Source organism: Sapajus apella, unplaced genomic scaffold (assembly GCF_009761245.1).
Source record: "Sapajus apella isolate SASKATOON/1434 unplaced genomic scaffold, GSC_monkey_1.0 scaffold20, whole genome shotgun sequence".
NCBI lineage: Eukaryota > Metazoa > Chordata > Mammalia > Primates > Cebidae > Sapajus > Sapajus apella.
Window position 1 is genome coordinate 17447180 of NW_022436960.1, and position 15095 is coordinate 17462274.

General features: G+C 38.3%; 1 protein-coding gene across 4 annotated transcripts in view; it reads right to left on the reverse strand.

Annotated features, from left to right (window-relative positions):
• FLRT2 (fibronectin leucine rich transmembrane protein 2) overlaps positions 1 to 15095 on the reverse strand; it is a 101588-nt gene that overhangs the window by 23304 nt on the left and 63189 nt on the right. Inside the window, exon 1 of one of the 4 annotated variants that reach the window (XM_032287704.1) lies at positions 9343 to 10871. The exons of the other annotated variants lie outside the window; for them this stretch is intronic. The gene's annotated coding sequence lies outside the window, so the exon portion shown is untranslated. Of the gene's footprint in view, positions 1 to 9342; positions 10872 to 15095 lie in introns of those variants that run through there. 4 annotated transcript variants of the gene reach the window in all.

Here is a 15095-nt window from a genome sequence, read left to right on the forward strand (position 1 = left end):
TGGGAGGCTGAGGAAGGAGAATTGCTTGAAGCAGAGAGTTGAAGGTTGCAGTGAGCTGAGATGGCACCACTGTACTCTGGCCTGGTGACAGAGCAAAGCTCTGTCTCAAAAGCAAACAGACAAACAACAACAACAAAAACAGCTAACATATGCAGAGTACCACGTGCAATACATCATGCCATGTGCTTGAGATCTGTTACCTAATTTAATTTTCATGGCCATACTGTGTAGTAAATATTACATTGCCATTTTAGGGATGTAGAAATTGAGGCATCAAGTGTTTAAGTGACTTTCCCAAGATTACAGGTAGGTGGGATATATGTAGCCAAAAATTTCCTACCAATATGCCACTTAATCACGGAAAACACTGTGTTCTCACACCGTCAGCAAAATACATTGGCCCGTGACACACTGCATGTTAGTGGTTGATACAGTATTCTTCTACTACCCCCAAGCAGTTGTCTTCACCATTGAGCTCTGTGCTCACCAAGAGTCCCTAAGTATATGGTGCCACCTCCACCTTTTAACTATAATTATATAATATAAATAAATATTTGGTCAGGCAGTATGAGGGGTACAAAAAGGAGTTTTTCATAATATGAAAACTTCCTTGAATGGTTCAGAAAAAATCATGAATGCAAGTTAGTTAAAGTTGCTAGTTATTTGGAGGAGGGTGGGAGAGGGAAGGGGGGAAAACAGAATCTTCAGTGACATAAGAAAGCAAACTGGAAGTCAGAGTTGACGTTTCTGGGGGAGAAAATAATATGAATTCAATCAGTGCTATGGAAGTATGCAGAAGAAAACTGAGCTCTACGTCAAAAGATTGGCCAATTAATGTCCAATTTAATTTTCTGTGTACAAGTTATTATTAAATATCTTTACGATTTCTTAATTTAACTGAAGTAACTGTCCCAATTATGTCTGATATTAGGTAACTTGTATACTATGTAAGTTTTCAAAGGTATATCATGGTTCTATCAGCCTTAAAATCTTGGAAAATCTGTGACTTTTTTAGGCAAAAACTCAAGCGAAAGTGCTGAGTATCACAGGAGGAAGCTGCCATTACTGGCTTAATTCTGCTCCCAATCTCCAACTATATTTCCGTGTTATTGAAAGCACAACGTACCTGAGAGGAAACAGAACTCTGGGCTCCCTAAGTGGTCTTTTGTGACAATAGAAAGAGGGGGTGTAGGGAAATGTAGGTTTCAATCAAATTAGCTGGAAAGGCCTGAGATGATATTAAAAGAAAAGATAAAATCGCTCAGTTAAAGTCTTCCATACCAAGGCACTTCTAACTCCCTGAATTATTTATCAGGTTCACTGCAGTTGGGTCCCAGAAGGACTATGAATTCTTACTGGCATCTTCTCTGTGACCTGTGATGATTCCGAACTCATCGTGTCAAAGAACCATGTCAGCACTAAAAGGAGTGACAGCCAGATTAGGCTGGGAGGACCAAATGTCTTCCTATTTTCCATCCTAACCCCCACCCACTTCGCCCCTCTGCCAACACACGCAGCAGGAAAGACTAATTTCTTTCCCATTTTCTAAGCACTCTTTGAAGGTATTTCTTTAGCACTGCTATGAACTACAGCTATTTAGAGCAATTTAGTTTATCTGCATCCTTTTATTCCCTCTACCATTAGTCCAATTTCAAAAACAATAAGAACAAAAAGAAAATCTTCTCAGTTTTAAAAACAGTCCTAGGCCTATTTATTTTGCTTCTGATTTTTTTTTCTTTTTTGGTGGAGTTTTCCAACTCTCTCTCTCAATTTCTTCACCCAGAGCAATTTATGAAAACAAATGCAGCCCACGGCAATCATCAATCCTTAAAGTGAACAATACTACTGTGAATTATAATGTTCAAAGACTTGGGCTAGATGGTGAAAGCTCGAAATAAGTCAAATATATGATTTGAGTCCTCAGTAAATTTGCAATCTAGGCACGTAAATAAAATGAGGATATTGGAGATTACCAGGCAATATATAAACGTGGAAAACAGAGGAAATAGGTATAAGTAAAGGAAGATCTGGATAAGAGTGAGGAAGTCAAGATTTTACTTCTAAATGTTCCACTGATGCAAACACGTCACTTATCTTTCCTGGGCTTCATGCCACCCACCAGCATGAAAGGAGACAAAGCTGATTACAGTTAAGCACATTTCCAATCTTAAAATACGTGACAATTTCCGACCCCATAAGCAACAACACTCCAAGAGAATGTTTTTACTAACTAGTAAGACAGGTGGGGATGGATTAATTTAAGTAGGATGGCTTCCTGAAGTTCTTCAGCACATCAAAAGGCTATTGAAGAAAGCAACAGAAATGGGCTTCCATGAAAGCAGTCATGTTTTAACACAGTAAAAATGGCACCCTCAAGACACAAAGAAAAGCTACCTTATGTTACCCAGAAATACGTAAACATTTCATCTCTGATCTGTTCTCCATTCCCAATTTTTTTTTTTTTCTTTTGAGACAGAGTCTTGCCCTGTCACCCAGGTTGGAGCGCAGAGGTGAGAGACCTTGGCTTGCTGCAACCTCCACTTCTCGGGTTGAAGCGATTCTTGAGCCTCAGCCTCCCAAGTAGCAGGGGCTACAGGCACATGCCACTATGACTGGCAAATTTTTATATTTTTGGTAGAGATGGGATTTCACCATGTTGGCCAGGCTGATCTCAAACTCCTGACCTCAAGTGATCCACCCACCTAGGCTCCCAAAATGCCGGGATTACAGGAGCGAGTCACCAAGCCTGGCCTCAATCCAGGGTAATCCTTAATTACCTAACAATATGTGACAGAAAAAAGAAAAGAAAAAAAAAAGAAAAAAAAAAAAAAGAAAGAAAGGAAAAGAAAAGAAAAAAGAAAAGAATGAAGAGGAAATCCCATCATCTACTATCAGAAGTTATTTATCTGACCTTATCTGGTCCTCATCAGAAAGCCTCACTCAGCAATAAGCAGTGAGACACAGCTATTCTTTCTATGCTGGTTTTGAGGCTATCAGTTATTCAGTCAATCCCATTACTCTATTAAGCCTCATGACACATCTTTTTTTCCCCTTCATAATTGATGCGCAGAACCTCAACTTTCCTCTTTGCCACAGACACAAAGGGTCCTCTATCTACTGTTCTCTGCAGAGAGCTCTGTAGGCATTGTTCTCTGTAGTAGCTTGTACCAACTACCTTCAGAGAATTCAGAGATAAATCAGTTCAAGTCCTTGCTTGCATATTATTTAGGAGAGAGGAAGACCAGGACGATGGCTCAATTAATAATTTAAGGCAGAGGTCATACATGCCATAGATGTATCAATAAAATTATACCCAGGTACAAAAAGAGAGATCCTATTTAACTGGAATATCTGAAAAACTTGAAGAGAACAGGGCATTTGAGATAAACTTCATTTATACTTTTCACATTATTCCCCCTCAGTTGTAGAGAAGGAAATTATCACCAATTATCCTCCAAAAACAAAAAACAAAACAGAACAACAACAACAAAAAACCCAAACCCTAAAACAGAGGTAATCATTATTTGGGGGTTATGGTAGATTTCTCTGCAGTACCTCCTCCAAATGGCTTATTTGTTCCATTTTAAACAGAAATGAAGGGTCCCTACACAAAGAATTCACATGCATCAAAGGGTACACTATCCGTCTATGACATTCAAGCAACTTATTTCCTAATAAGTTGCCAGATCCATCCAGTTAACAGAGCAAAAGTCACTGATGTGAAGGCACAGTTCCTAAAGCAAAATTACACCCACTCTTTCCATTTCACTCTTCATAATTGGAACTTTTGCCAAATCATAATTCCCTGTGCTGAGTATAGAACTCCATTCAGCCACTCTGGCTTTGAAAACTCTAACTTGGCTTTGAACAAACCCTGAGAAAGACAAAGAGAGCACATAATGTAATCAATCCTGACTTCTCCAATTTGTTCTTTGAGCTCCAGGGTGCTTTAATAAAATCGGAAGTGCCATATCGCCTTCCAATTGAGAAGCTGAGCAGGGAGCCAAGCCAGTAGTGTACCAGGAATAATTCTGCAGTGGCAACTCCAAGTCGGAGCAAAGGGACTACTCTAAGGTTGTGTTAGCAAAATAGCTACTTTGAGAAACTGAATTTGAATAGGTTGCTTTGTTAGGAGACAGCAAAGACAATCAAGTAGTTATATGTGTATTTTTGTGTAATATACGTGTATATTTATGTACGTATTTACAGGCTGTACGTATGTATGAGAGTATATATGTAAATATAGATATGCAAATGCATTTATAAGCCATATATATCTAAGCAGACACTTTACTACCCTTCATTATAAATAAGTAATAACAAATTGTATCACAGGCTTAGATATGGTTAAAAAGCAATTCTCTATTGTGAAATGGGCTGTTCTGTCATACAGATCAATAAATCACTGTTGATGGTGGCAGGCAATGTACTCTTCCACCTGACTTTAAGGAGCAACTATTTCTAGAACCTGATATTCCAAACATTCCACAGTGACCTCAAGGAAAAAATTCTAATTTTTGAGCAGGGTACATCAGACACAGGGCAGCTGGTGTGCTCGTACTTATTCTTAATATTCCTAGAACTCTTTTGCTAGGACTCTTTCATAGCCAACCACATCTCTGTGACTTTACTAGTAACAATTATAATTATTTTAAAGGCTAATATTTGCAGAGAATTTACGAAGTTTTCTCTGATGCATCTTGTTGATCCTCACATCTCTCTAAGGCAAGTATCATCATCGGTCTCATTTTATAAGTGACCAAACTGAGGCTCAGGAAGTAGCAGGACTTTGCTCAAGCTTGTCTAGTTAGCATGGAGCAGAGCTGGGATTCAAACCCAAGTGTTCTGACTCTAGTGTTGTGCTTTTTCCTGTGGGCTGGGAAGGTCTTCAGGGCTTTGCTCCCTAAGCCATTAATCCACTGCAGCTTGCCATTCACCAGCTGCTAGGACAGCCTGCTGTCTTCCATTATCCAGAGGTCTGTGGTCTCCCCAGGGAATTGGTGATGCTGGGCATAATTTTAGTCCTGGAAGTCTGGCTGTGTTCCAGAACCTGTTTATTAGGATCGTGCTGTGTCATTTGAAGTTCAAAGAGGCTTGTAAACAATGCTTAAAAAATGGCTCAACAATGGTCCATGAGTCCATGGTGAGTCCAACCTGGCCCTGATGGCTTGGATTGCCAGTTTAGGGCCTGCCCAGGACAACATTCTTCCACTTGGTTTCTTCCACACTGCGTCACCCTTCTATCCCATCCTACAGCACGAAAGCTTCCATCCCTACATCTTTATTGCTTCCTGTCTTTAGTCCCTACCTGGTTAACAACTAAACCTTCTCATTTCTGAGGTTAAGCTCGTGCCCCTCATCTAATCTCCCTCTCACCCTCCTGTTACTGCAGGACATGACTTCCATTTGCTTATTTACTCCTACGATTTTTTACAAAATATAAAATGAAAGTAGTATCTATCTCCTGGCTTGATAAAGACTAACCTTGTCATTCAACAAACATCTACTGAGCAGTTGGAATGGATAGCACACTCTGTGCAGCATAATGCGTAAGTCACAGACTCAACCCCCAACCAGGTCTTCTCTGATGAGAAAGAGGATCAGGTCTTCACTATTCCAAAAACTCTTTCCCAGCACTGGAAGTTCTCCAAGCTCCCACTCCAGCTTTATTTTTGCTTCCATGTAAATTATGTCGTCTCTATTTCTTACTCCCTGGCTCCTTGTAATCCAGCTTACACTATCCTGAAATACCTTTGAAACTTCAAAAAAGTCCACAATATGATTTCATAATACAAATTCTAATGGTCTCTTGCAATATTCCTTTGGCTTTGCAAGGATACTCTTGACCACATTTCCTTTCCCCAAGCTCTAACCTCCAGCAGTTTCTTTGATGTCCCGTCAGAGACTTCCTTTTTCTGACCACACCTTTCCCTGCACAGATAAGTGGGCAGTCCTCATAGTTCTATTTCCAAACACCTCTTTCTCAGTATACAAATTAAATGTACATGATTAAATGATACCACTTTAATCTTATAAAACTGGATCCCAAATCTTTAACCCAATTAGAGCATTTTGATCAGAAATTTAGCCCTGTATTTCCAAACCCAGGGGTACACCCACACATCCATCTGGAACTTCAAACCAAATCTTTCAAGCTCTTTTTCTGACTTCTCCATTTTGACCAACAGCATCAACATCTTTTATTACAGTAAAGAGGCCGATGCTGGCTCCTACTACTTCCTCTTATCACCCAGATGAATCATTAGTGAGGTCAATTCTTCTTTTACAACATCGCTCACATGCCTCTCCTCCTTGATTTATAGCTACCCCCATAAATGAGCTGAACTGCACTTGCCTTACATCTCTTTGTCTCCAGTCTCTAAATCACCATCAATTACTTGTAGACGATATTCTGAAAGTATCATTGTGCCCATCATATATTGTCCTATTAGCAACTTTTATTTCTACTGCCTACGACAATAATGTTTAACATTTCCATGGCTGTATGCAGCCTTTTTATTTGGATCTTGGATTTAAATTCCAGACCTACCCCTCCCTAGCTATGTGACCCTGGAAAAATTACTTCATCTTCCTGTGGCCTGGTTTCGTCACCTGTAAAATACACATATAATTTCTTAATCAACTGATAAAGGGAAGAAAGGAAAAGAGGAAAGAAGGAAGGAGGGAGGGAGGAAAGAAAAGACACAGAAAGAGAATCACGAATTGAACTGATTAAAGATTAATTAATGGCTAAGTTACCATAAGTTTGTTTAGTTGAACATGGCACTATTAGACTAACTTAAAACTTCTTTCATCAACCCAGTGTGGTATGGAGGGCAACACATTCAAGAAACCAGTGTTCAATTTCTGAACATTCTAGTGATTAGCTTTATGATACTGTGGAAAGTAATTTAACTTCACTGGTTCACACTTTTCTCCCAGTAAATATGAACAACAATGCCTACTTTACAAGGTTGCTTTAAGGATTAGGAAGAGCACTGTGTTGTATCTTTGAACAATCTTACAAGATTGTTCTTGAGAGTGGTTTAGAGAGGCAGCAGCCAAAATATGGCCATTTCCGACCTTGCAAATACTTTTAGGCTATTGAGTTTACAGTATTTCATAGGACCAAAAGCTGTTTGCAGCACTTGTCATCTTAAAATCCCATTTCTCTTATTTCATCCTAATGCACAGTTATATAAAATATGTTGCATACCATTAAAACTATCACACACATAGCTTTTTAAAGAGAGTCTGTCTGAATAGTACAAAGAGGTAAACCCTTGAATTCCAAAGAATTCTTTGTCTTAGTTCTGTCACTAACTGTATATGTGGTCACTTCATTTATCTAGGCTTGCGTATTAAAACCACAACAGGAACAAGAGGAATTTTATAATGTCAAGGGTTTCTTTCAGCTTGAAAATCCTATGAGGTCCAACTGAGAAGTAGTTCTATAATCACAAAAACTTCTGAAGAACTTCTCAGAGCATCAGAACATCACCATCAGAAGCCAAGCACTACGATGATTTCAGTGGACCTGAAGTGCTGATAAGGCTGATAGAGAAGACTTGGTTTTCTCAACCTGCTCCCAGTATCTGGTATCACTGTGCACTGCACCCGAAAATCACTTGAAAATCTAAGTTCAGAATTCCAGTAGAATGCCTTTATTCAGTTAAGAGATCTGTTTAATTCCCTGATGAATGAAACACAATTCACCCAACTCTCACTCCATCCTTCCCTTTTCTCTGAAATGTTGTCAGACAGACTTGTATGTCCGAACACTTCCTCTGCCATTAATGAGCTGTGGGCAAATATGCAGCAAATCATGTAACTACTCTGATCCAAAATCTCCTTGCAACAAGGTTATAAAGATTAAATGAGACTACTTACGCAAAGTTTGTACTTAGTAAATGGCTGGAATGGAGTAATTGCTCAGTAAATGGTAATCATTATTTTCATCATTAGACTTACGACGTGTCTATGTGAAGTGACTAGATTGACAGTTTTGAGTGAAACAACTAAAGGAAATAGTGACAAGTATAGACAAGCCATTAGAAAAGAGTTTGAAACTGAGATCATTTCAGATGAGTTCCCAACCTCAGACAATTAGGTTTATGACTGTAAATAAATCACTTCGCTGGTATAAAGGAAAGCCAGTAGAATACATCATCTCAGCAGTCCCACTCAGCTGTAAAGTCTATCAGTATACAATTTTAAGCCACACGTTTCTACATAATTCACTCATGTTTTTAGATTTCCATAGTAGAAATAATTGTGTCTCTGAACTGACTGACTCCTCACAAGTCGTTTAAACCCAATAAATATCTTAAAGTTGACCACATCCTTAGCTGAGTGTGGTGGTGGGTGCCTGTAATCCCAGCTACTCAGGAGGCTGAGGCAGAAGAATTGCTTGAACCCGGGAGTTGGAGAATGCAGTGAGCGGAAATCGCACCATTGCACACCAGCTTGGGCAACAAGAGTGAAACTCTATCTTAAAAAAAAAAAAAAAAAAAAAAAATTGACCACGTCTTGTTACTTCCAGTATCAAGCTTCTAATCAAGAAAATAGAGCAACTTAAGAAAAAAATAAGCTCACAGACTTTGCCATTTAGCTGGGAACCTCAGCCAGCAAAATCAGGTAGAACAAATAAAAAGACAAACTTATAATGACACCTATCTGATGTATTTTCTCATAAAGAAATCGAGGTTCTCTAAATGGCTGCTCTCCTTTACTCATATACCTCTCTTAGTTAATAAGATAATATGTATGGAGTATTGTATAGATAAATGCAGTTCATGCCCAAACAGCTTATATTTCTCTTCATCTTTCTCTCATGCCCTGATAAATATTCTCTCATTTTCCAACTCCTTGAGCTACATTTTTCCTTATTATATTTTAATTGACTTTTTCATATTAAATTTTGTTTGAAAGGATGATTTGAGTTCAAAAGCACCAAAGTTGTCATATCTTTTGAGCAAAGCCTTATGTCGTATTTAATTTGATCCAAACTCGGATAGCAAACGCTAGTGTTCCTCTTTATTTTTTTCATCTCAACGCAATAAAATATAATAAAGGCATAGCTAAAAATAATAAAGAAGAAATCATTTCTGTCATTCAAACACTCAGCTTTCACCTTGACTTTGACGCTCAGGAAACTCTATCATTTTAAAATATTTGCTTGCTTTCTGAGAATCAAATCGTTAAGGCCATATGCTCTCTCCCAGGCTCAGTATTCTCATTACCATTTAAAGTATGCTTAAAATCAATTGAAAATCAACACACTCCATAGCAAGGCACAACTAGCATGTTCTCATCTCTGCCAGTTGCATGGTAACTGCTCACCTGTGAAAAATCTGATTTCTCCCAGGTACTATCTTGATAGGCAAAAAGAGTTTAAACAATGAAAATTTTTTTTAAAAAAAAGTCCTTAGCAAAATGATGGGTTCAATTACTTTAGAATCTCTACCTCTGAAATTATTTTATCTCTTTGTACATTGGACAATTCCAGAAAATAAATTCCCACATTAAAATCCTTTCTCCATATTCAAAAATAAAAAACCTGCCTTACGTTAGTGTCTAAGCTCTGGTTTGGTCCATGATTGCAGAAGGCGTAACATGACAAATAGCTAACAAATGTGCTGGAGCTCCTCAGAAAAGAAAACAGAAGAACATGAAAAGTGTATGTCCAGTTGTTTGAGTATTTACAGAGATGCCTGATTCTATTTAAGATTCTTGTGAAGATGAGTACTGGTGGTAATTTAATGGACCGCACCTAAATCCGTGAGGGCAGTTTCTGTGTCAGTCTCCAGATCTGGAAGAGAAGATAACGTGTGAAAACAAACAATGGCAAAGGTTCAGAGGCGCCTGTTTCCTGGCCCTTGGGTGAGATGCGGCCTCCTTGCCCTATGTAGGGAGTCATTGTTTGTTTTTTGGGCATCAGTATTTTAAAAGGCTCTTCCTGGATAGTCAAAAAATGAACTGTGATTTCCTGAGAGATGCAGCCACACAGCCTGTCTGAATCGGAATGAAAACCAGCCCAATTCCAACTGCAGAAATCTCAAAGACCTCCAAACCTGCCCCAGGGGACTTGTACAGCTCAACTCCAAGCAACAGACCAAGAAACACGATCACTTCTTGCCCGTCAACTGAACCCTTCCAAATCTTCTTCACAGAACCAAGAAAATATACATGTGAAGTCAAGAAAACAAAGCAAACCAGAAATGGCCTAGTTTTCCCACTGAGCCTGTTACTCGATGTTGAGAACTTATTCTCCTATAGAATGAGCTATGGGTTCTACTTCCAGGTTCTTCTGTATCAGGGCTTCAAAGAAAATTTTGAATATTAATCTTATCAATGCCCTTTGAACATGGAAAACAGTTATACCTTGGATAAAGGCAGGACATTAATTCCTAAGCTCTTTACATATAGACTTCAAAAGGTTCTTTCTTCCACATCTGTGAAAGGAATCCATGATTTCTCATAGCTGTGTGTGTATACACATACGTAACAAACAAGCACACATATATACTTGAAATGTACGCATATCAGTTACTGAGCACCTTCTCAATGCCAAGCACCTTGTCAGGCATTTTCTTACATCTTACTGCTAATCATCACAAAATTCTTGTAGGTCATTATTACTAACCCATTTGTGAGATTTATTTTAAAACTAAAGTTATGAAAAGTAAATAAATTTGCTTAAATTTATACAGACGGTAAACATCTGTACTTGATCCTGGGATTATGTGACTCCCAAAGCTCAGGGTCTTTCTAACTTTTAACACACATCTCTTATTAGTTAATGACTTTGGGCATGTAAAGAAGTATAGCTGGCACTAGAACAACATGGTTTGAACAATCAAGGTCCACTTATATTTTTTTTTACAATGTACCTGCCTTTCCTGCCTCCCCTTCTACATCCTTCATCTATTCCATCTCTGCCACCCTGAGACAGCAAGACCAACCCCTCCTCTTCCTCCTCCTCCTCAGCTTATTAATGTGAAGATGATGAGGATGAAGAACTTTATCATGATCCGTTTCCACTTAATGGATAGTAAATGTATTTTCCTTATAATTTGCTTAATAATATTTTATTTTGTCTGTTTTTTTGTAAGAATACAGTCAATAATACATATAAAATACAAAATATGTGCTAATCAACTATTTATGTTATCGGTGAGGCTTCCACTCAACAATAGGCTATTAGTAGTTAAGTTTTGGGGAAGTCAAATGTAAGGGCAGATTTTTCAACTGTGCAGAGGTTGGTGTTCCTAACCCCTGCGTTTTTCAACAGTCAGCTCCATTAAGTAAACTTTAGTTTTTATCAGGATTATAGAAAAATTAAATAGGAGAAGGGTTCAGATTCAAAAGTACCAAAACATGTGTTTCTCAACTGCAAAGCAGTGAGATTAAAACAACTCCAAAGACACTCATTCTTTTCGAGGTCAGGGAGAAACTTCTCAAATGTTTACTGAGTACCTACTGGGGTAAGAGAAATTTAGAGTGTGTGGTGAAGGGCCAAGGTTTCAATAGCTGGTCAAGCTAAGCCTCACCTAGGGTATGTGAGTTGAGGCTTACAAGCATGAGGGAGCGGTACACACACATATCTGGGAGGAGCTATTTGATAAAGTTCTACTCACTCACACAAAACCAAACTCAAAGATACGTGCACACACATTCCACACACAACACAAACCTCCAGGCCTTCCTAGCCATAGTGACTAAGGCCTACACAATTTTTCCTCCTGCCTCTTAACTGGAAGCATTTAATATTTAAGCAATAACAGTTACTATATGCTTTGTGTATGCTTAATATTATTAAATAATACTTATTTTAATGGATTTGAAAACAAATTATTACGAAGTACTTGGACCTGAATATTCTAAATGAGTAGATAAATGCTAGGATCCACAATATATAAGGTGATTAGGAATTTTAAATGTATATATATACATATATTTTGAGATGGAGTCTCACTCTGTCACCTAGGCTGGAGTACAGTGGCATGATCTTGGCTCACTGCAACCTCTGCCTCCTGGGCTCAAGTAATTCTCTTGCCTCAGCCTCTGGAGTAGCAGGGATTACAGTCACATACTACCATGCCTGGCTAATTTTTATATTGTTTTGTAGAGACGGGGTTTTACCATGTTGGCCAGGCTGGTCTCGAACTTCTGACCTCAAGTGATCTGCCCGCCTTGGCCTCCCAAAATGCTGGGATTGCATAAAAATGTAATTTTAAGAAATCAGATGCTAAGTACCTTTAATGCTCAGAGCCAGGTATAAAATTATTTCAATTAAAGGGATAAAAAAAGCCCAGGTAATTAAGAGACAATGAACAATGCTAAAGAGCCAAAATGAATAGCTGAAGGTTGGTAATGATGTAAAGAGTCAAGAATTTGTAAAACATTATTCATCGGCTCTGAGGTAAACTATAAATACCTAACAATACCTTGGTTCTTATCCTGGGAAAGTACGTGGCATTCAAAACCCTAGTGGCACTTACAGATTTGGGCTCAACACATTTTAAATATTATCGAATCAACAGAATTTCAATCATATGTAAGGAAGAGTCATATGAAAGGTATGACAAGCTCTAAATTAACCCTACTGGCCCTGCAGCCAGAAGCTGAGGTCTGAGAAAAAGAGTTTAAACATTATGTGCAAGAGACAGCAGTTAATTTCATGGAATTTCAAAAGTCATAAAGAATTGGGCACAAAGACATTGTAGAAAAATCTGAAAATCTTCAGAAGTCTAAAATTAACCTTTTGAAAGCCACCCATGCTTCAAAAAAATTAAAAGTTAATCTAGAAAATATTATATAAACATCTAGCAAAATGTCCTTTTCCTTTTTTATTTCGTAGTTAACCTAAATGGTCTTAAAGAAACAGTTTAACCTGGTGGCAATTACTTAGCCTATGAAGAAAAGAAAATTTGAACCATATCCAAATGTTAATTGAGACTTAGTGTGCAGTAGATGAAGACATCTTTTCTGTATTTTCATCAATCCACTGATTTGAAAATATTATTTGAAAATATTGTTACACATTTATGTAATCTGAAAATATTACAGATTGACTACAAAGAAGGCTGGGTGCATATGGAACCAACAATGTAGAATGTTCTCCAGCTCCAGATATCCCATTATAATCTGCATGGTATCCTGTATGAACAGGTACAGAAATCATGTGGTTCCAGGTTTTCTTTTTCTTTTCTTTCTTTTTTTTGAGACGGAGTTTTGCTCTTGTTGCCCAGGCTGGAGGGCAGTGGCACAATCTTGGCTCACTGCAACCTCTGCCTCCTGGTTCAGGCTATTCTCTGGAGCCTCCTGAGCAGCTGAGATTACAGGAGCCCACCACCACTCCCAGCTAATTTTTGTGTTTTTAGTAGAGACAGGGTTTCACCATGTTGGCCAGGCTGGTCTCAAACTCCTGACCTCAGGTGATCCACTCACCTCGGCCTCCCAAAGTGCTGGGATTACAGGCATGAGCACCCCGCTGACTCCAGGTTTTTACTGGGCAAGTAATGCTGTTATTTCTTTGCACTACTAGGCTCCATTTGTCCTTAGAGTTGATGTACTTTTATCACCAATCAGGATGGTCTACCAGTTCTACCCACCTGATAAAAACAGAAGGAGAGTGGAGGCTTCCATTTACCGGGCGTCCCCCAATTTGCAGCCCAATTGCTACCAGATTAGGAGAAAAATCAGGATGTTGTTTTTGGGATGTAATGAGCACAAGAAAGGAGCGACCTCATTCCTTTTTCGGGGTCATTTTCTTGTTTTTCTATTTTCTCTTCTGTCATCAGAAAAAAAGCCATCTTTATCCTATTACTTGTTTTCTTAAAAAAAAAAAATTATGAAATATTCTTTGTTTTCTTCCTATCACATCTGTTTTAATGATCCACTGCAGGCAGAGTGAAATCAGCGACTATGTAAAAAAATATTTAATGTGACACTTTTAAAGTCAATTTGTAATTTACTTTGTTAATTTCAACTTCGTTGAGTGAGTTATTCATTTCTTGACTGCTTATGTGTTTAAAACAATGACATAAATGCATATTAAAATTATACAGCATTCTATATAAGCATAATGACTCTTTATTCCCTATATCCGTAAGAGTCAGGGCTTAGCTCATGAAATATTTATTAAGCAATAAATATGCTATGTGTTCACCAGACAAAACACCACCTCATTTATAAATTAGGTAGCCACGTACATCTGTCACTCAATAAATCAAGAGCAGTTAAGAAGAAACATTTAGTTGCCTACTGCCCTAGCTACATGGAGATTTGTTTTATTCTCAGCTGTTTCATGTACTAATTGGCAAAAGCAATTTGATGGCTATTTTGCAGGCTTGAGGTGATGGGATTCCCAGCCACCTAAGCTACATTTCAAGTGCTCAATAAGAAACTGCTCTGTAACTTTCTCAAGCAGGAGGCAGGGCTGTGGTCTGTCCACTGCCTAACCATCTTTAGAACTTCAGAAGCCAAGTCTTTTTTCCATTGTAGAATTTCTAATTGGGAGAAGGCATTCCCACAGGACAATGTACTTCAAACATATCTACACTGGAAAAGGGCAAAATATGTCCTCAGCTTCTATGAAATGAATGGATGGCACCAACATCCAGTCATTACTGAAGCACGCTTTCATTCAGTTTTTCTACAATGGTTTTGTATTAACCCAATCCTCAGTGACTCCAAGGCTTGAGAATTCCCTGAGAAAATGGCTCAGAAAGGGGTTCTGTTGCTACCTCCTGGCTTTCTTCTAATAGTATCTTGAATATTGATGGCTGACAAATGAACTATTTCAGCTCCAAAATTAATTCCAATGAACAATGTTTCCTTTTTCCAAAAATTGTCTTTGCTTTTCAATGAATTGGATATCTTGGAATTCCTTTCAAAGAGTTTTGCAGTTACTATAATATTACCCTCCAAATTCAAAAGTAAAAGGTATTACAGTAGAAGATGGTGTTTGCTCCCCCAAAAAGACAACGAAGAAGCACAAATGATTTAGTGACGCACTCAAGGCCACTCAACAGTTCAGAGGAAATAATGATTAGATGTCTGACTCTGAACATGTAACTACTGCATATCCC